The following is a 22,410-nucleotide window of genomic DNA, read 5'->3' as shown; positions in this document are numbered from 1 at the left end:
AGACCCTATGTCTAATAGAAGAAAAAGTAGGCCCTAATCTCCCATCATGTGGGATTAGGCCCCGATTTCCTTAATAAGAATCCTTTGGCGCAAGAATTAAAATCAAGAAGCAATAAATGGGATGGACTCAAACTAAAAAGTTTCTTCTCAACAAAAGAAACAATCTGTGAGGTGAATAGAGAGCCTGCACCTTGAGAGCAAATCTTTACCCCTCACACATCAGATAGCGCACTAATCTCTAGGGTATTTAAAAAAAAATAAACTCAAAAAGCTACACACCAAAAAAAACAAATAACCCAATCAACAAAAGGGCCAAGGACCTGAACAGACACCTCTCAGAAGATGATATACAATCAATCAACAAATATATAAAAAAAATGTTCATCATCTCTAGCAATTAGAGAAATGCAAATCAAATCTAAGATTGCATCTCACTCCAGTCAGAATGGCAGCTATTATGAAGACAAACAACAATAAGTATTGATGAGGACGTGGGGGGGAAAAGGCACACTCATACACTGCTGGTGGGACTGCAAATTGGTGGAGCCAACATAGAAAGCAGAATGGAGATTTGTTGGAAAATTAGGAATGGAACCACCATTTGACCCAGCTATCCCTCTCCTCAGTCTATACCCAAAGGACTTAAAAACAGCGTACTATAGGGACACAGCAACATCAATGCTTATAGCAGCTTAATACACAATAGCTAAATTGTGGAACCAACATAAATGCCCTTCAGTTGATGAATGGATAAAGAGACTGTGGTACATATACACAATGGAATATTATTCAGCATTAAAAGAGAATAAAATTATGGCATTTGCAGGTAATGGATGGAGTTAGAGAAGATAATGCCAAGTGATGTTAGCCAATCCAAAAAAAAAAAATGCTGAATGTTTTCTCTGATATAAGGAGGCTGATTCATAGTGGGGTAGGAAAGGTAGAGTGGGAGGAATAGACGAACTCAAGATAGGGCAGAGGGGTAGGAGGGGAAGGGAGGGGGTATTGGGTTAAAAATGATGGTGGAATGTGATGGACATTATTTTCCAAAGTACATGTATGAAGACACAAATTGGTGTGAGTATACTTTGTATACAACCAGAGATAGGAAAAATTGTGCTCTATATGTATAATGAGAATTGTAACGCATTCCACTGTCATATATAAACTTTTAAAAAAATAAAAAAATTAAGTTGATCATTTTTAAAGAAGATAAAGAGGAAAAAAGGAAACTAAACAAGAAATTAAAAAGACTTTTAATTTTTTATTATTAAAAAAAAGAAGCTATGCTCGCTCCAGCAGCACTAGAAGATTAGCATGGCCCCTGAGCAAGGATGACACGTAAATTCATGAAGCATTACATATTCTTTATGGAACAAATCTAGGTGCTCTTCAACAGATGAATGGATAAAAATAATGTGGTATATATACACAACGGAATATTAATCAGCCATAAAGAAGAATGAAATATGGCATTTGCTGGTAAATTGATGGAACTGGAGACTATCATGCTTAGTGAAATTAGCTAATCCCAAAAAACCAAAGGTTGGATGTTTTCTCTGATATGCAGTTGCTAACACACAATGGTGTTGGGGAGGGATGGGAGTGCACTGGATTAGACAAAGGGGAATGAAGGGAAGGGAGGAGGGATGACAGTAGGAAAGACAGAATGATTTGGACAAAACTTTCCTATGTTCCTATATGAATATACAACAGGTTGTAACTCCACATCATGTACAACCACAAGAATGGAAAATTATAGTCCATGTACGTATAATATGTCAAAATGCATTCTAGTGCCATGTATATCCATAGAATACAAATTTTTAAAAAGAAGCAAAAATTAAATCATATAGAAAAAAGACAAAGAAGTAGAAACCAATGTTACCACCTGGAGTGTAACCACTGTAGACATTTTGGTGACCATCTTTTATCTTTTTAGATGAATTTCTTTATACATATAAGGAAGATACCACTATGAACACTCTGATTTCCAATTGCCATATTTGGGACATTTTTCAAAGTGAGTAAGCAGAGATCTTTTTTTTTTCTTTTTCTTAATTATAGATGGACACGATACCTTTATTTATTTTTATTTTTATGTGGTGCTGAGGATCAAATCCAGGGCGTCACTCATGCTAAGCAAGCACTTTAACACTGAGCTACAACCCCAGCCCTAAACAGAGATCTTAAACAACATAAGAACTCATAGTATTCTGTTGAAGGTAATTTGAAATAATTTATTTAACCAAGTCATTTTTGTTGGAGACTTTTTTTTTACTATTTGTTTGTTTGTTTGTTTGTTTTTGAGATAGGGTCTCCATAAGTAACCCAGGTTAGCCTGGAATTATGATCCTTCTAGCTCAGTCTTCCAAATTGCTAGGATTACAGGTTTCCTTAAAATTAACATCTTTATATGGACAGTGTTTGGTGTGTATTTAACTAGAAAATGGATTATAAACAAAATGTTACACATATTTTGCATTTTGGTACATATTTCCTAAAGGATTTGTTAAAAGAATAGAAGGGAGAGTAGACAAGAGCAAAGATGATACATGCATGTATGCAAACATCACCATGAAAATGATTAATTATACAATTAATATGCATTAAAATTACAATAAAAGTAAATAAATCAAAACAAAAAGGCCTTTTTAACTTATACCAATTTACTCTAAGCATTAGAAGAGAATTCAACCAATAACCACATATCAGTTTAAATAAATAAATAAATAAACTGCATTAGATTATTGTCCTAGGATAGAGAATGAAGTAGTAAGGTTTGATAAAGTAATACCAAAGGCTTGCCTTGCCCATTTCTTGCTCACTCCTACACTCAAGTTATATTAAATGACCTAGAATATATACAACAACAAAAGTAGTTTTCAGTTATATTTCAAGGACAGTTAACACAATAGCTTCTGATAACTCCTATTTGAATTGTACTTGGCAATTTCAAATAATTTCACCTTTATTATCTTTCTGGATAATTTAAAAAAACTTTAGTTGTACAGGGACACAATATCTTTATTTTTTTTAATGTTTATTTTTTAGCTGTAGTTGGACACAATACCTTTATTTTATTTATTTATATGTGGTGCTGAGGATTGAACCCAGGGCCTCACGTGTGCTAGGCGAGGGCTCTACCACTGAGCCCCAACCCCAGCCCTCTTTCTGAATAGTTTTTAAAATTCTGTGAGATGGACCAGAAGGAAATGAATCATCACCATTTCATAGAGTTAAAAACAACTGAAACTAAAAAATATATACATGAGAAAAAAATATATGCATATGCGTATGTGAGTATGTCCCCACAGGGATACACAGGGAATGACAGAAAAAAAACTCAATAGTTGTTATCACAAGCCGAGTAAGGCACAAGAACAGGTCAATTCTAATGTTGTTGGAAGATGTAAATTCTTTTTATTATTCTTTATCTCATGTTAATAGTGTATTCATAGATTTTTATTACATTTTTTATGAAAACTAAAACAAAGACAACATAAAATGATACTAATTTCTAACAAGATAATAGTCATGAGAAAGAAATTTTTAGGGCAGTATTACACACAAATGTTAATACAAATCCTAAGTAAAGTGCTATTTTAAAAAGAGCCTGGGAGAATTCAAAAGGATAATGTGCTACAATCAAGAAAGCTTTATCTCAGCAAAACAAAAACAATGAGTGTTGAGTAGTCAATTTATAAAACTCAGTGGAGAAAAAATAATTACTCCTATATATGCCACAAAAGAATTTGATTAATTGATCAACCTTCATTACTGATTTAAAAAGTTTTATAAAATGCCTATCTAAATCCTCCTTTATATATAAATTTAAGATATGTCTCAGAGGTTTAATTTTAAGACAGCAAAATTGAATCAGCATATTTAACTTCAGTTTTCCTTCCTATAAGCCATCAAAATGGTACCCAAGCTAGTGTTCTTTAGAAAACAGAGCCAAAGGCAAAGTTTACTTACTGACACATGATTGAGAGGTATAAGCCTTAAATATCAAGAGTGAGGGGAAAAGGTAAGGGAGACAGGGAAGGAGGAAGAAACATTGCCAAATTGATGACAGCTTCACAAGAAAACCCAATGGGATTGTGCCATGGCCTAGGTTATATCCAGAAAGGAGTGATGGAACCCTGTTCTTAGAAGCAGTTCTTTCTCCTCATCTTACGTCCACCACTGACCTACATCAGCCACGCAGAGCATTAACATTCCCTCCCTTGCCCACATATACTTGTATGTGATACTGCCCAGCCCTATTGAGATAGTAGCTGAGGGAGAGAGACCCTACACCCTGCAGCATTGTTTCTGTGAATCAGGAGGAACTGGAGCATCTGTGGCTCAATGACAGCAGGACAATGGAAACTGTGCCAAAGCCTGATCTTCATTTGGAACAGCCTGAGATAGTCAGCAGCTCTGGGAGACCGAAGCAGCAGTGGCAGCCACTGAGCAAGGAGGTAAAGCCTAAGAGTTTAGGTAGAGATGAACAGACCTGTGGAGCAACATAATTAGGGAAATTAGAAAAGAAAACTAGAATTAAGTTCGAATCTGGAAGCCAAATAGATTAATGGTATCTAACTTAGCCAAGATAGTCAAAGCCTATCTGGGCAGTGTAAAAAGGGGTGGGTGGGAGAGGGGGACTTAGGCAAATTGGGACCCTAGGCCACCTACAGAGGATGTAAATGGTACTCACCTCCCTTCAAGAGTGATTTTCCTGGCCACCTATCACGTTCCCTATCATCTAGGGCAACATCTGGAACAACCTTGCTTACACCACAGAATTCTCAAAAAGCTCAGGAACTAATATCACACATTCTTCCTAGAATTGGGATGAAGATAAAGGATGGAAAGGGAGATCATCAAGGAGTACTGAGGGAAATACTTTGAAAAGTTATTAGATTATTAAATTTCCTTTTCTTTTCCAAACTGTTGGGTAACTGTCACGTTCCCATCTCAGAAGTTAAGGCTTTGTCTATGAAAAGGATAAATTAAGGGTTTCTCAACTAGGGACTAGAGTCAAATAGTGGGCTACCATACTAAAAAATCAGGCCTGATTTAACATAAGTATACTGAGGGTCATGCTGAGACTGCTGACCCCACCCCATTTCCAACATGCCTTCCAGAAGGCTCACAGTCTGTCCTCTATTTCCCAGGAAAGAGATTCAAAGATTCTTCCCTGACAAACCTAATCAGTATGAGATACCAACAGCTCAGGCTCCTCAACAATAGCCACATTACCCTACACAGAAGCTCAGAGTCAATCGGCCTCACCTATATGCTCAAAGATCCTAAATAGCTTTTAATTTCTTAGTTTTAATAATAGACACTCAACAATTATGATATAATTCTAATGATAAAGATTAAATTTCTGACATTAAAAATTAAAAGACAAAACAGCAACATGAAAAAAGAGTAAAATTTTCAAGCCTTCGAAAATAATCATTATTATATTCAGAGAGATAAAAGATTTTGCATCCATGATGAAAGAACAGGACAATCTTTTAAAATAGAGTATTCAGAAAGCAAATGGAGAAATTAAAGGAAAGGAAAATAGCGATAAAATAATTTTTTAAAATCAACCAATAAAAAAAATTAAAAAAAAAAATAATAATAATAATAAATAAATAAATAAATTAAAAAAAAAAAAATCTCCCAAGAGAGGAGGATGGAAATTAAGCAGGTGCATCAAATGCATCAACACAGTAGGTAAAATAGAACCACACCACTGTACATCATGATAAAACTTCATAACATAGAAGACAACGAGAATTGTCTAAAAGACTCCAGAGATTTATTTACAAAAAAAAAGAACTATGTACAAAGGATCAGAAATGGTTTTGAATTCATTACAGCAATACTGACTCCACACTGAAATAACAAATGCCTCCAAAATTCTGAAGGGAAATAATTTCAGCTCATGTGCAGTCAAATTATTAACCACATAGAAACATGGAATAACAAATATTTTCAGATGTAAGAACTCAAAAATTTCTTTCCCATTAATTTTCTCAGGAAAAGCTTAGAAATCATGTTTGCCAAAATTAGAAACAAACAACAACCAAAAGAGAGAGAGAGAGAGAGAGAGAGAGAAGAGAGAAATACATAGAAAACAAAGGAAAGATAGGGAAGGCCCCAGAACAAATGGTGGAGGTGACAAACGAGTGCTATGTACAAGGACATATTGGAGCCATCTGAAAAATCTGTGGCCAAGGACAGGACATACCTGTGCGGCTACCATTTCTGATAGACTTTAAAAAGAGAAAAAGTATCATAAATGTGAATGGATTATAACTACATGTTGAAACTCATAAATAATAAACAAGTAGCTAGTTGGAGACATCAGCAAGATGGCCAACTAGAAACCCTAGTCTCTGCCCCACTGCCCCCCTACAAAAACAAACAAAAGCCCCTACATTTTGACCAAAATAATTAACGGAAAGCACCAGAGAACAACAAAGAAGCAGTAGAAACCTTGTAGAGCACAGAACCTGAGGATAACCACGTTGGGAAGGAAGATAACACCTTGCCCCTGTGACCCAGTCCTGAACTGTGACAGACTTCTCCCTCTGGGGAAAAGGTAAGCAAGAGGACTCCAGTAGCTAATGTCCCCACCATGGACACCTGCAGTCTTCACTACTGGAGACACTTGCACAGGCTCTAAACCCAACTGAAGGATCTCCCAAGAGTCTACCCACTAAGCTAGCCCCAGAGAAATATCTAGCACTGTGTATTATCCCCCACCCCCTGTGTTTTATGCTTCTACTACTTTGTGCCACCTTGGAACTAGAACCACTGCATCCTTCCATCACTTAGGCTTAGCTTCCACAGCACACAACCACCTGTTGATGCACCATCCCAGAAACAAGATGCTTCTATACTTGCCCCAAAGAGCCAAGCCACTGTGAGCAACGCCATCCCCCAATCCCAGTTGCTGGCGCAACTTAAGAGTTGGACTGACATGATGCCTCACTCTTCCAAGGATGCAGAGATTGGAACTCTTGGAAAACCCATGGTCTTGATGCCATCCCCAGCCCCTGGGAACCACAGGCCACTGGCACAGCAAAGCAACATCCACTTATATCTTCAAGAGTAAACCTAGGGCTGGGGATATACTTTAGTTGGTAGAGTGCTTGCGTCACATGCACAAGGCCCTGGGTTCAGTCCCCAGCACCACACACACACACACATACACACACACACAAAGAGTAAACCTGAACCTCCAGTTGCTACAGCAGTTTCACAAGGTTCTGAGTACAGAGCCAATCTGAATATTTGTGCCTGAGATTCCAGTGCCCCTGAAGCTGCCTGTGGGCCATGTCAGACCTGACACCAAGAGGGATCTGTTCAGATAAAAAACTCTTCCCACTGACGGGAAGAAAAGCATAGGAGGATCCCTAAAGCCCTCGTCCTAATAGCCTAGACAGCCACCATTACCGCTGCAAACTTCTCTAGTTTAGACCACTGAGGCACTCAGTCACCTCTGACACTGGTGACAACTGAAGAGGCTGTATGGAGGTTATACCTCTGTATCACATGGAACAAGAGCCACGGCACCTGACCAACCAGCCCCCTTAGGCCCGTCTTTGGATTAAAGTTTTCCCCTACAAAAACTACTCTGTTAAGTTTTAAAGACATGGCTGCACAACCAGAAGTACAGAGACAGGGACACAAGAAACATGAAAAAAAAAAAAATAAGAAAAATGACATCACCAAAGGAACACAATAATTCTTCAATAACTGGCCCCAAAGAAATGGAAATGTGTGAATTTTCTGAAAAAGAATTCAAGATAATGATCAAAAGAAAACTCAGCAATATATAAGAGAATATCAATAGACGACCCACTAAAATCAGGAAAACAATTTACGATCTCAAAGAGAAATTCAACAATGAGACAGATGTTTAAAAAGAACTAAATAGTTTGTAACTGAAAAGGTTAATCCGTAAAATTAAAAACACAATAGAAGACTATAACAACCAAAAGAAAAAGTCTATGAACCTGAAGCTTGGTCATTAATGATTCCATAAGTGGCGGGGAGAAAAAAGAATAATAAAGAATGAAGAGAGTGAAGACCATCTGTGGGATTGTGTTATTCAGCTTTTTGTCACTGTGACAAAAATACCTGTCAAAATGTTGGGGTTATGGCTCAGTGGTAGAGCACTTGCCTAGCATGTGGGTTTGATCCTCAACACCACATAAAAATAAATAAAATAAAGGTATTGTGTCCATCTATAACTAAAAATATATATTTTTTAAAAATGTCTGAGAAGAACAACTTAGCAGAGGAAAAGTTTATTTGGGAATTAGGGTTTCAGAGGTGATGTCTTTCCATAGACACACAACGTCCATACTACCCAAAACAATGTACAGATTCAATGCCATCCCTATCAAAATACCAAAGACCTTCTTCACAGAACTAGCAGAAACAATTCTAAAATTGATATGGAACCACACAAAACCCTGAGTAGCCAGAGCTCTTTTGAACAAAAAGAACAAAGCATTATGCATTACATTACCTGACTTCAAAAATACCACAAAGCAGTAATAATCAAACAGCATGGCATTGGAGTAAAAACAGGCACACTGAACAAAGGAATAGAAGAGAGAACCTAGAAGTGAACCCATGCATCTAAAGGCATTTTTGACAAAAATGCTAAGAACACACATCAGAGAAAGGACAGTCCTTTCAACAAATGGTGCTGATAAAATTGTATATCCAAATGTGTAAGAATAAAGCTGGACTCCTATCCCTCGCCACTTAGAAAAATCAACTCAAAATGGATTTAAGACTTAAATGTAAGACCTGAACCTATAAAACTACTATAAGAATTGCTTTCAGACATTGGAATGGGCAAATAAATTTTGTATAAGACCCTAAAAGTACAGGAAACAAAAGCAAAAATGTCCAAGTGGAATTACATCAAACTGTACAGCAAAGGAAGCACTTAGAACAGTGTAAAGACAACTTAAAGAATGGGAGGAAATATTTGCAATATGTATATCTGACAAGGCATTGATACCAGAATATATAAGGAACTCAAAAACTAAATGTCAGATAAATAAATAACCTAATTAAAAATGGGCAATAGATCTAAAACAGACATTTCTCACAAGAAAACACAAATGGCCAACACATACATGGAAAAGATATTCAATATCACTAATCATCAGGGAAATGCAAATCAAAACTACAATAAGCTATCACCTCATCCCAGTAAGAATGGCTTCCAGTATGGAAAGCAGTATGGAGATTCCTGGGAATGGAACCACCATTTGACCCAGCTATCCCACTTCTTGGTCTATACCCAAAGGACTTACAAACAGCATTCTACAGGGACACAGCCACATCAATGTTTATAGCAGCACAATTCACAATAGCTAAACTGTGGAACCAACCTAGATGCCCTTCAGTAGATGAATGGTATATATATACACAATGGAATATTACTCAGCAATAAAAGAGAATAAAATCATGGCATTTACAGGTAATGGATGGAGTTAAAGAAGATAATGCTAAGTGAAGTTAGCCAATCCCAAAAAAACAAATGCTGAATGTTTTCTCTGATATAAGGAGGCTGATTTATAGTCAGGTTGGGAGGGGGAGCATGGGAGGATTAGATGAACTCTAGATAGGGCAAAGGGGTGGGAGGGGAAGGGAGGGGAAACAGGGGTAAAAAAGATGGTGGAATAAGATGGACACCATTACCCTAAATACACATATGAAAACATGAATGATGTGAATATACTTTGTATACAACCAGAAATATGAAAAATTGTGCAATATGAATTGTAATGCATTCTGCTGTCATATATAACAAATTAGAATAAAGAATGAATTTTTTTAAAAAAGACTAAAGGTAACAAATGTGGTGAGGATGTAGAGAAAAGTGAACCCTTGCACACTGTTAGTGTGAATGTAAAAGTACAGCCATTATGGAAAACAGTATGGAGGTTTCTAAAGAAATTAAAAACAGAACTAATACACAACCCAGAAGTTCTTACTATGGGCATATACCAAAAAGAAATGAAATTACCCCTTTAAAAAGTTATTTGTATTCTCATGTTCATTGCAATAATATTCACAATAAAAAAAAAGATGTGGAAATCTCAAGGTCCTGGGTTCAATCCCCAGTATGAAAAAAAAAAAGAAAGAAAAAGATAATGGAAACAATTTAACCAACCATCTATCAACAAATGGATAAAGAAACTGTCCTATGTATGTGTGTGTATGTATATATATATAATATATACATATATATGATCATATATACACATGATCAAATAGACATATATACATGATCAAATATTACTCAGCCCTAAAAAAGAACAAGATTTTGCCATTTTCCACAATATGGATGAGTCTAAAGGACACTATGCTAATTGAAATAGGCCATACGCAGAAAGAAAAATATTACATGATCTCACTTAGAGGTGACTATTTTTTAAAAATATGTCAAATACACAAAAAATAGGGAACAAAACAATGGTTACAGAGAAGGAAAAAGAAATAGGGAGATGTAGGTAAGAAGATACAGTATAACAGATGTGCAAGATGAGCAAGTTAGAAATCTAATGTTCAACAAGAGAATTATAGCTAATAAAATTGTACTGCATTTGGATTCATGCTAAATGAAAATATTATAACTCTTCTTGAGACACACAAAAATGGGTGTCAGGAAGATCAGTAGAGAGAGGAAAAGGACCTGGAGGAGAAAGTGGGGAGAGAAAGGGTAAATAGTGAGGAATAATATTGGCCAAATTATATTGTTATATAGTGTGCATGTACAAATTTGTAACAACAAATCCCACCATTATGTATATAAAATTATAATGTACCAATCAAAATATGGAAAAAATGTCAAAGAAATTCTTTTAAAAATGAGCACTATATGAATGTTAATTTGCTTCAATATAGTAACATTTTTTAGTATCTATGTGTATCCCATAACATCATCACCTTAAATATACACAATAAAATTTATCTTTGTAAAAGAGGTGAATTATTAAAATGTTACCCAGATACCTCATCTCTATCTCTCTTATAACTGACATCTTTGTAAATGCCTTATGATTCCACAGAGTGGAACACAAAGAAAAACTAGACCTACTTGAATAAAAATTCTACACTACTGACATACACACATACATATGCAAATGTATGTCTCTGGGACAATATGAAAGAAGTCTTCTGTAACAATGGCTGTTCCAAAAGAAGATGTGGGCAGACAAGGAAAAGAGGTGTACTGCGTTACTTTTCTCTATTTACCTGTTTGTTTGTCTGAATTTTGAACCATAAGCATGTATTAACTTTTTGAAATACTACAATAAAATTCTTTAAATATGTTTGTATACTTCAAACCAAGAGCCAGAATCATGCTTAATAAGCTTTTAGCATCAAGCAAAATAAGACAAAAATACCCATTATCAAAATTATTATTTAGCATTGTTTACCAAGTATCAACCAATGCATTAAAGAAGAAAGTGATACATTGTCATTATTTATAGATGATATGACTCTAAATTTAGAAAAAACAAGAGGAACCCAAAAACCATTTAAAACCATGAGAATTTAGTAAAGTAGCAGATTGCAAAATTAATATACAGTAATCTATAATTTTATTAATAAATGTCTATGTCACAGTTACTTATTTTACAGCCGCAATTAATGTATTAACCTTAAGAAGTATTAACTCAAATGAGATGTACAAGATAAAAAGTAATGTTTTTCTTCCTATTCCTCCAATCCTTCCCATAATCTTATAACCTAGAATCAATTATATTCTCTACTTTATAGCTAAGGATTTAAGTATAAATAATAAAACTATGAAAGTACTAGATAAAACCATGAATGAATTTGCCTTTAACTCTAAACTAAAATGAAAACATATAAACAAATTTTAGAAGCTATAAGGAAATAAGGTGATGTTTTGCTACTGAAACATTAAAATTTTCTATATGAAAATGCCATAAATATAACCAAAATGCAAATACGAAACTTAGGGAAATATTTGTAACACTAACAACAAATAATTAATTTCCTTCATGTTTTCCGTGGCAATGGAGGTGTGCCAGGATGGAACCCAGGGCTAGACAAGCACTCTACCAATAAACACATCCCCAATCCCTAAATTCCTTCCTATACAAAGACTCTTTATCAAAAAAAAAAAAACCTAATAGAAAAGAAATGACCAAATAGTTCACTGGAGAAGACATAAAAGGATCAACAAACACCCAACAAAAAGAAATGATCAATATTTAAAGCATAGAAATGCCAATTACCCTGATTTGATCCCTACCCATTGTATATTCACATCAAATTGAATGTATACAATTATCATATGCCAGTTTAAAAAATAATTTCATAAAGAAAACCAGCAACTACATACAAATGCCCAAAAATAAGCATAATTATAGGATACAAATCAAATTAATGAAATACTTTCATTCAACAGATTGGCAAAGATTAAACATTTGATGAAACCCAATGTTGGCAACAGTGTGAAGAAACTGACATTCTCACAGAATATCAGTAGAATACCACTGGCACAACACTTCAGGGCATACTTTGGCCAAATAAATCAAAATTTTATATGCATATGCTAAGACTTGGCAATTCTACTTCTAGAAATTTATACTAAGGCAATCAGCACACAAAGGCTTAAAAATACATGTGCAAGGATGTTCATAGAAAAATTGTAATAACAAAAATTTAAAATAACATAAATCTCATCAGCAATAAACTGGTTAAATATAGTATGCTACATCCATATAATAAAACAATTTATTTCCCTTAAATTTTTAAGTAAATCTACATATAGAACTATGCAAAGATGTCCAAATAATACAGTAACTGAATATAGCATTTTATAGAACAATATATATAGTTTAGTTCCAATGTATTAATATAAATATATGCACATTTGCAGAAAGTCCTTGACTTAACAGTTTTTCAAATTGATACTAAAGCAAAGTACATTCAGTAGAAGCTATTCTGTGTGTGTGTGTGTGTGTGTGTGTGTGTGAGAGAGAGAGAGAGAGAGAGAGAGAGAGAGAGAGAGAGACTCACAAGGCTGAGGCTTGAACCCAGGGGCCCTCTACCACTTTTTATATTATTTTATTTTAAGACAGGGTCTCGCAAAGTGGCCAAGGCTGGCCTCAAATTTGAAATTCTTCTGCTTCAGCATCCCTAGGAACTGGGTTTTCAGGTATGTGCCATTGTGTCCAACTAGACACCATTCTTTAAATTTTGAATTTTGATCTTTTCCTGGACTATTGATATCAGAATGATACTCTCTCACTGGGCAGCAGCAATGAGCCACAGCTCCCAGTTAGCCATCATCAACAACAGAAACAGACAAAATTCTACAATGTAAATACATTTTTTTACTCATAATATATTCAACTTGTGATGGGTTTATTAAAACCCATATTTATATATCTATATTATAAGTGAAGAAGGGTATGTGTATATACTTTTATATGTACAGAAAATTTCCAGAAGAATACACCAAAAAAATTGTTAAGGGTGCTACTGTAGAATCAGAAATTAGAAAAGGCAAAACACTTATATTTATTCACTCTTTTTTGCTACTTGTTTCTTCTACCACATATCTTTTGTGCATCAAATGTTAAATCTATGGAGGAAAAAAGAGAGAATTTTAAGCTTGTTTCAGGATCTAGTTTGCAACAAAAAAATAGTTTTATATCCTGTGTACCCCAAAACATCACTGTTGCCAGACATGTCTCTAACATAAATACTGCTAAAATTACTCTTGCAGATTAACTTATTTAAGGGTATACTTTGCCGCTAAATCATCTTGGCAGATCCACTGAGATGCAAAATTTCTACATGAGCCATTTTAGGGTAATTTATGAGAGAGGCAGATGATAAATAAGACCTCTACTCAAAATTTTTCTGACCAACATGCAGTTTTCATTGCTTAACCATTCAGTACTCTGGACTTACTGAAGCTCTTGTGCAAACATAGCTATATAGATACTTCATGATTTAAAAAAATAAAACAACAAAAAATTTCTTATCCTCCAATATAAGTACTCCTTGCAAAGTACTTATATTCCCAAACTTGGGCAAAAATGTTCCCAAACTTGGGCAAAAAATACAAGACTGTACAAAATTAGAATCCTTATTTTTATAGCTACCTGTGACTCCTTTACCTATATGCCTGACAGTTAAGTACATGATGCTCCTTTGTAGTCATCATATGTCCATTTTGGTACTCACAGTAAATTCAATCTCCAATTTTGTTTTCTAGTCCCAGTCAAAAGCATGTCTAATCATGGCATTTGCAGGGAAATGGATGGCATTAGAGAAGATTATGCTAAGTGAAGTTAGCCAATCCCCCCTCAAAAAAAACGCCGAATGTCTTCTCTGATATAAGAGGGGTGACTCAAAATGGGATTGGGAGGGAGAGGAAGGGAGGAAGATTACCTCTAGATAGGGAATAGGGGTGGGAGGGAAAGAGAAGGAGAAGGGAAATAGTATAGATGGTGAAAGGAGACCCTCATCATTATACAAAATACATGTAAGAAGATGTAAATTTGGTGTCAACATATATAATCAGAGATATGATAAATTATGGTATAACGGTGTATTAAGAATTATAATGCAAAAATAAATTTTAAAAAATAAAAATAATTTAAAAAGCAAGCATGTCTAAGATTATCCATACAATAAAACATTTTGTAGCCCTTAAATTTTTGCATGAAATATATGTATGTGTATATGTATATATGTATACACATACATATATATCACTATGCAAAGATGCCCAATTTATATAGTAAATGAATATAACCATTATAGAACAATACATGTAGATAGCTTTAATCCTTAAAGAATGTATCTTCAAGCAATTTATCTAAATTCCAACCCTGTGCCAAGCCCAATCTCTAGAAATTATATGACTTGGACAATATAGGGCTAGTTACTTCCAGAGTACAACAGACACAGGAATTTAGGAGTACTATCAGCAGACAGCCTCCAGCTATCAATTGTTTCAGATACTACCTCAGGTCCAGACCGCAGTCTGGCCTAGTCTTTCAGGAGCAGTCCATAGCCAGTGGCTGAGGAAGAAGGACAAAGCCCTGGCCATTCTTGACAAGCTATGTTAACTCTAGAACTCACTAAGTTGGTTTGGGTGAAGCCACTAGCTGCATTGCATTCAACTCCTTCTCCCTCTCCACAGTCTTGCTTCCCTGACTGCCCATCCACAGATGCTGATCCCAAGGGCATACCTCATAAACACCTCAACACTATATGCTCTCAGAGTCTACCTCCTAGAAAACTCAAATTCTGTCACCAGGAATCACTGTCATTACCCTTCGGTTTTCATTAATGCCCAGAGTAAAAAAGGACGAAGAATGCTTCTGTCATTTTATTGTAACTAATCCATGAACCAGGGCAGTTTTCTCAAGGCAAAACAAGAGAAACAGGGGCAAGACTGGCACCTAAGAGGACAAACTCTGAGAGGAATGTTTTTGTAAAGAGACCTGGTACACATCATGGTTCAGGCAAATGGTCAGCACAAACATCCAAGAATAGAAACAAATTTCATAAACAATATTCCAGAGTGATGATAAGTCTGAAGCAGAGGCTCATGGGATACTACTGGAAAGGCAAAAGGTCCACCAAGAACTGTAATGTGGAATGAGGCTGCAGCCCCAGAATGGGGAAGAAGAAAAGCAAGGCAGGGCCTGGTGTTAGAGCAGACTTGAATTTGGAAAAGTAGGTAGAGTGCCAAAATAAGACCTCAGAAAGAGGGTGAAACGCAGAAGGAAATGGGACCAGAAATAATAATGCAGAGCTCACAAAGTGGATGGGACCTGGGACTCAGAAGTCCCAAGCAAACATGAGTCTATACTCATTTGATAGGGATGTTGTCAGGAGTAAACATCAGTGCCTGGGCCATAGTAAGTAGTAGGCATTGGACTGTGGTTTGAGATTACGCAATTGTTCCCACTCTGAAATCCTTGTTTCTCTGAGAATAGAGATCCTTTGATAGTACTGATTAAAAAAAAAAAAACCTAGCCATTGAGGCTGGCACAGGTAGAGGGAGGATGAAAAACAGGTATTTAGAATTTCTCCTCTGATGAGCGAGACAAGAGAGACTGACTCCTCATATTTGGTACTGAGATACTGCTTTGCCTTGTTATATTTCCCTCTTTATACTTAATTGCCAGAAAACTTAAAACCAAACTTAAGGCACAAACTAAGGAAGCTCTCTCTTTCTCCCCTCTAACTTCCTCTTCCTTCCCTTACCATCTTTTTTTTTTTAATTGCTTAAAAAGACATATAGGGCTGGGGGTATAACTCAGTCGGTAGAGTGCTTGCCGAGCATGCACCAGGCCCTGGTTTCAATCCCCAGTACCATAAAAAAAAAAGAAGAAGAAGAAGAAGAAGACATATAGACCTGTGGAACAGAATACAGAACCCAGAAATAAATTCTTGCATGTATGGTCAAGTGAGTTTCAACAAAGTTGCCAAGACCATTTAATGGAGAAAAACAGTCTTTTCAACAAATGATGCTGGGGAAACTGGGTATCCACTGCAAAAAGAATGAAGTAGGACATACACCACGTATAAAAATGAAGTAAAAATGAATCAAAGATCTAAATGCAAAATCTTAAACTATAAAACTCTTAGAAGAAACTATATGGGGGAAAGCTGCATGACATTGGATTTCACAACAATTTCTTAGGTATACTAAGAAAGCACAAACAACAACACAACCAAAAAAAAAAAAAAAAAACTAGACTACATTAGAAATTTAAAACATTTGGACTAGGAGTCTAGCTCAATGGTAGAGTGCCTAGCATGGGTTTGATCTCCAGAACTACCAAAAAGGAAAAAAAAAATCAAAAACTTCTGTGCAGGGTTGGGGTTGTGGCTCAGGGGTAGAGCACTTGCCTAGCATTTGTGAGGCACTGGGTTCAATCCTCAGCACCATATTAAAATAAATAAATAAAATAAAGGTATTGTGTCCATCTACAACTAAAAATATTTTTTAAAGCTTTGGTGAAAAGACACAGTCAACAGAGTGAAAAGAAACCCACAGAATGGGAGAAAATATTTGAAAGTTATATATTAAGAAGCAATTAACATTCAGAATATATAAAAAACTCCTACAACTCAAGGACCAAAAAATGATTAAAGAAAGGGCAAAGGATTTAAATAGATTGTTCTCCAAAGAAGATAAACAAATGATTAGTAAGTACATGAAAAGATGTTTAACATTAGGGAAATGCATATCAAAACCACTATTAGATACTGTCGTGTACTCATTAGTATGGCTATTGTAAAAAAGCAGTAATAATAATAAGGATTAGAAAGGACATGGAGAGCTGATGTTGTAGCTCAGTGGTAGAGCACTCACCTAGCACTTGCGGGGCCCTGGGTTCTATCCTTAGCACCACATAAAAATAAATGAACAAAATAAAGGTATTGTACCCAACTACAACTTTAAAAAAATTTTAAAAAGAAGTGGGAATATAAAAATGATGTAGCTGCTAAGGAAAATAGTATGGCATTTCCTCAAAAAAATAAAATTAGAATTATTATATGACCAGCAATTTTACTCTAGGCATATATCCATAAGAATCAAAAGCAAGGACTCAAATCTTTGTACCCCCACATTCATAACAGCATTACAATAGATGTAACACAAGTGTCCACTGACAGATGACTAGATAAACAAAATGTAGTATATAAATTCAATGAATTATTATTCAGGCTTGATAAGAAGGGAAATTCCGACACCTGCTATCACATGGATGAAACCTGAGGACGCCATGTTAACCCAGCCACAAAAGGACAAATACTGCATGATTCCACTTCTATGAGGCACCTGGAGTAGCCAAATTGATGGAGAAAGATAGTAGAACGGTAGCTACCAGGGTTGGGGAAGGCAAAACGGGGAGTTATGGTTTAATGGGTATGGAGTTTCGCAAGATAAAAAATGTCTTGTGGGTAGACAGTAATGATGGTCACAGACAAAGAGAATGTACTTAATGTCACTGACCTGTACATTGGAAAATGGTAAATTTTATGTTATGGATATTTTGTAACAACTAAAAATATTCATACACATTATGGAGTAACCAAACATTTCCAGCTCCGTATAGACTTTGGGAAACTAAAACATCTAGATAGCTCTCAGTATAGTGGGAGAGAAAGAAATAAATTACCATAAAACAATAGGCTTCATAATGGAGGTATTCACAAATGCTTTTGGTAACCCAGAAAAAAAGGGGGGGGGAAGAATGCCTTCTATGCACTTAATTTCATAAAACTAGCTGTGACCTGAATGTATTCATTGATTCATTCAAAAAATACTGAGCAACTACTTGCAGCCAGACACTCTTACATGGAAATTACATTTCCTGTAAGAAAATAACAGATCTGCCCCATGGATCAAAGATTTTGCTTCTTACCTAGATTGGGAAACAATAAGAGATAGTCTAGAATTTAAGGCAAAGCCATTTCTCATGGATCTCCTGCAGGTAGGAGCAAACTTCAAAATGTTCTTTTGGCAACACTAATTGCCTAGATTTTATGGTCTGAGAAATAAGACTGACTGCTCTTTAATTTAACAAACTTTTCTTCCCCTATGAACAGCTTCCACTTATGACTTTAAAAGTTCACCTTTTCCACAATAAACTAGAGAGTTTGAAAGAACCGTGTTTTTTAAGTTTGACCATGCACTCAAGACATTTGGGGTTCTCAGCAGATTGCAACTGCTGCTTTCAGTGGGTCTGGACAGGAACTGAAATTCTGCTCTTCTATCAAGCAGGTCAGGCTGTCATGCTATGATAAGCAGAAAGGTCATGGACAACTGCTAATGATGTCCTCTTCTCCCATCTCCTGCCACCACAGGTCCATACACATCGGCTCTTCAGTGCTGGCTAAAACTGGAACAGCTCTGCCGAGCAACACTAAGTACAAAATCATACAGCTTTTGTCAAAGTAGAAATGTCTCCAGGAAAAAAAAGAAAACCTTTTAAGTTCAGATGAACCTTTATTTCTAATTATAGGGCTTTCATAAAGAGAGCCTTAAGGGTAGGATTAGTTTTAAGTTCATCAACTGCTTTCACTCATGGAAAATTAAGGGTTGCCTGCGTTTGACAGGTACTTAATTGCATCAAAACAGAAAAAGGCTTGATTTTCCCCCTAGTCCATTATAATTAAATCCTTGCATATTCTTCAGTTTGTGAAACATTGCATGGGGAAGCTAAATTTTTAAATGTCGGGTTTTTAAAAAAGTTTAATTAATGAAATAAATCAAAATGCTTTGTTTAGAAACAAACATATTAGTCCCTCTGAGAAAAATCAGTGCTGGGTGCAAAACTGAAATGCTTTTTACTCTCAGAATTTGTCATAATGAAAATTCTGCATAATTTGCCTTTTTTTGTTGTTTGCCCTGACTTGCTAAATGAGCAAAAGTTATTAAATCTTTAAAGATTGATCTAACCTTTTCAAAACCCACATGATGCAGCATAAAAACTTACTAGTGAGAGGAGATACTTTCCTGGAAGGTGATTTGTAGCTGAAGGAAAATATGATATACTCTTAAGACCACATCAGTACTTCTAGGAATTAAAAATTGTGTCTTTGATACATACAGTTTTCATTACTTTTATTATAACTTTTTAATCAAGCCTGAGAATTGCAAGAAGCAAAACTGTATTCACAATATCATTCCCACAATGTCCACAAAGATCATTAACTATTGTACATCGTTTTTCCATTTTGAGAGGTGAACCAGAAATCCACAGGCCAATTCTCGATCATTAAGTTGTACTTTTTCTTCCATTATTTCATAAATACTTTGGTCAAGCTGTCATCGGGAGCACTGTGCAATCCAACACAGGTTTAAATTCAGGCCTAGAGATGTAGCTGAGATCAAGGAAGGTATCGAGATTCGCATGTGGCATTAATCCAGTCTCGCATTTTTCCCTAAATCAAATCTAGTTCCAGAAAAGCCCACAAGATATGTAGCAAATTCCTATGTGACCACAGATCTTCTCACTAACTCTCCTTGTTAATCCTTGAAAACTCTTTAAATGGCCAACCATCAGAGAAGCACAATGTCCTTGCCCAGCTGGCTTAGAATTGTGACAGTCTATTATTTTTCTTTCTGTGACTTTAATTGAAGTGATATTTTTTATCAAAGTCTGTCACTTCTTTCTGACCAGTCATGCAGATAATTATATTGTTCAGAATATTAAAGGAAACAGGCCTACCCAAAAGGAAATCAGGCAGAGGCTTGAAGGAATCCAATCAGGATTCTGAACCCAATAACTTCTTCTCTACCCTTGCTGCCTTTCTCCGGGTTTCTCTAAAAAACTGTCTTCCAGGTTTATAACAACCCAGGAAGAAACAGCAGGCAGAATAAGGGACACAATGAAAATAGGGTAGAGCAAATTATCTTTGGTGATCTACAGATTGGATGGACTACAGCGTGTGACTCTGAGAGGCCCTTAAGGGACCAAAACATTCCCATCTGGACACATGTCCCTCTGGACACTGGCTCCCATGTGCACCAAGAGCCAGACCACAGCATCATTGAAGGGCAGTCTTCTAATGTGCCTGTGCTGAGGGACATTCTGAGAGTCATTTTCTTCCTAAAGGAAACTCAGGTGCTAACAGACTGCTTCAGTCATGACACAAACCAGCAGCCATCTCAGAGCACAGGAAGGACCAGATTACATTAACTTCTTCCTACCTGTACACAGTCTCTAGTCATTTCTCAAAACTGTTGCTTTCTTATGAACTTATAGAAACTGAAAGTAAAGCCCTGAGCTCCATTTTCCCAATATTCTTTAATACCTTTACTTTTCAATTTATCATCTTCTTCCTTTGTAGTCATAGAAATTTCCAGAAATATTCTCCACTTCTTCTTTAAAAGCCTAGAAAGGTTCTTCAAATGACATTCAAAAGCTAACTGTACACATCCTTTCTCTTCCACCTAACTAATGAAAGTTAGGATTCCACAAGGGATCTCCCCCTAGCCTTGCATTTTAAATATCTTAGTTCTGTTGTTTATATGAATAAAAGCAATTTCCAGCTTTCTTATTTGCAAAGAATTGCCTCTCCCCCTTACAAAGAGAAGGGATTTTTTTTCATTTCATTTTCTTGAAGAGTTTAAGTAGGCATTAAACCCAGGCCTTCCGGAGCCCTTGGGCTCTGAGGCTGTGCTTCTTACTCCTGCCTACAGGGCTCTGTGTCAGTCACTGTGGTCCTCCTGCTGGCTTCAAGACTCAACCTTGGCTTTTTCCCAAGTCTGTCAACACTGCTCCCAATAACTGCCAGAGAAACCATATATATGGTCTCTCCATACCCTGTCCTTGGGACCAAAGTTATTATCTCCTCAACCTACCCACAGAAGCCCTGAACAGGAAAGCAGAAGATGAGAAAGTCTGGGGCATATGCTGGGGTTGTTCCTATTTTTCTTCTTTTGAATTGCTAGAGGGAGGAAAGAAAGAGGAAAGAGAAAAGGGGTAGGAGGAGAAGATGTATTTGAAGAACATTTGGCAAAAAAGATGTAGTCTATTATGAATGGGGTTAATTCATTTGTTTTTCAGCTATTGGGTTCAACCAATTCCGTGATACATTCTGATGTCAGTAATGCCCAGAAAAAGTTGGGCATGGTGGTGCACAACTGTAATGCCCGCAGCTCAGGAGGCTCAGGCAGGAGGATGGAGAGTTCAAAGCCAGCCTCAGCAACTTAGCAATGCCCTAAGACACTCAGTGAGACCCTGTATCTAAATAAAATATACAAATCAGGGCTGGAGACGTGCCTCAGTTGTAAAGTGTCCCTGAGTTCTATCCTTGGTACCAAAAAAAAAAAAAAAAGTCTTCTAATACTGTCCTTCATACACACACGCACAAATTTTATACTCCAGCATTAAACAGCCTTTTAAGAGTTTTGCACCTTCCTTATTGATGTTTTCACCTCCAAGGAGAAAGACTGCAGCAATTTAGAAGTATTTCTGGAAGCAGCTATTCAAAGACAGCATACTTTCTAAGTAAAACACATCACCTGGGGGGAAAAAATGTTGCCAGAGTTTTAAAAATCATTATGATTTTCCTTTCTCAAAAAGAATTCTAGAGAATATTTATTCTATTTTATGAACCAAAGTATTTGCTGATTTTTACACTGAAAATAAAGCCAATAAAGTTCATTTTTTAAAAAAAGAGTTCTGTGTAATTTTTTTCCAAGTCATTATTTATTAAACATGGTATTCAGCTCAGTTTTTCACAGAAACCAAACTCTAAAAAACTACTATTGAATATCAGTCTACCCATCAAGTCACTTTTATTTTATTAGAATACATACTCAGTTGTGGTCCCAGGCTATCAAATTTAATTTTGAGCTGAGTGCGG

The 22,410-nt window shown here is 36.0% G+C and overlaps 1 pseudogene; it reads left to right on the top strand.

The window, feature by feature from the left end:
- Positions 1-1,305: 1,305 nt before the first annotated feature.
- LOC125616693 lies at positions 1,306-1,369 on the top strand (annotated as a pseudogene).
- The last annotated feature ends 21,041 nt before the right edge of the window (positions 1,370-22,410 follow it).

The sequence above is a fragment of the Marmota marmota genome, unplaced genomic scaffold (genome assembly GCF_001458135.2).
Source record: "Marmota marmota marmota unplaced genomic scaffold, marMar, whole genome shotgun sequence".
In the NCBI taxonomy this organism is placed as follows: domain Eukaryota; kingdom Metazoa; phylum Chordata; class Mammalia; order Rodentia; family Sciuridae; genus Marmota; species Marmota marmota.
The sequence above is the reverse complement of the archived record's forward strand: the minus strand, read 5'-3'. Positions and strand labels throughout refer to the sequence as shown.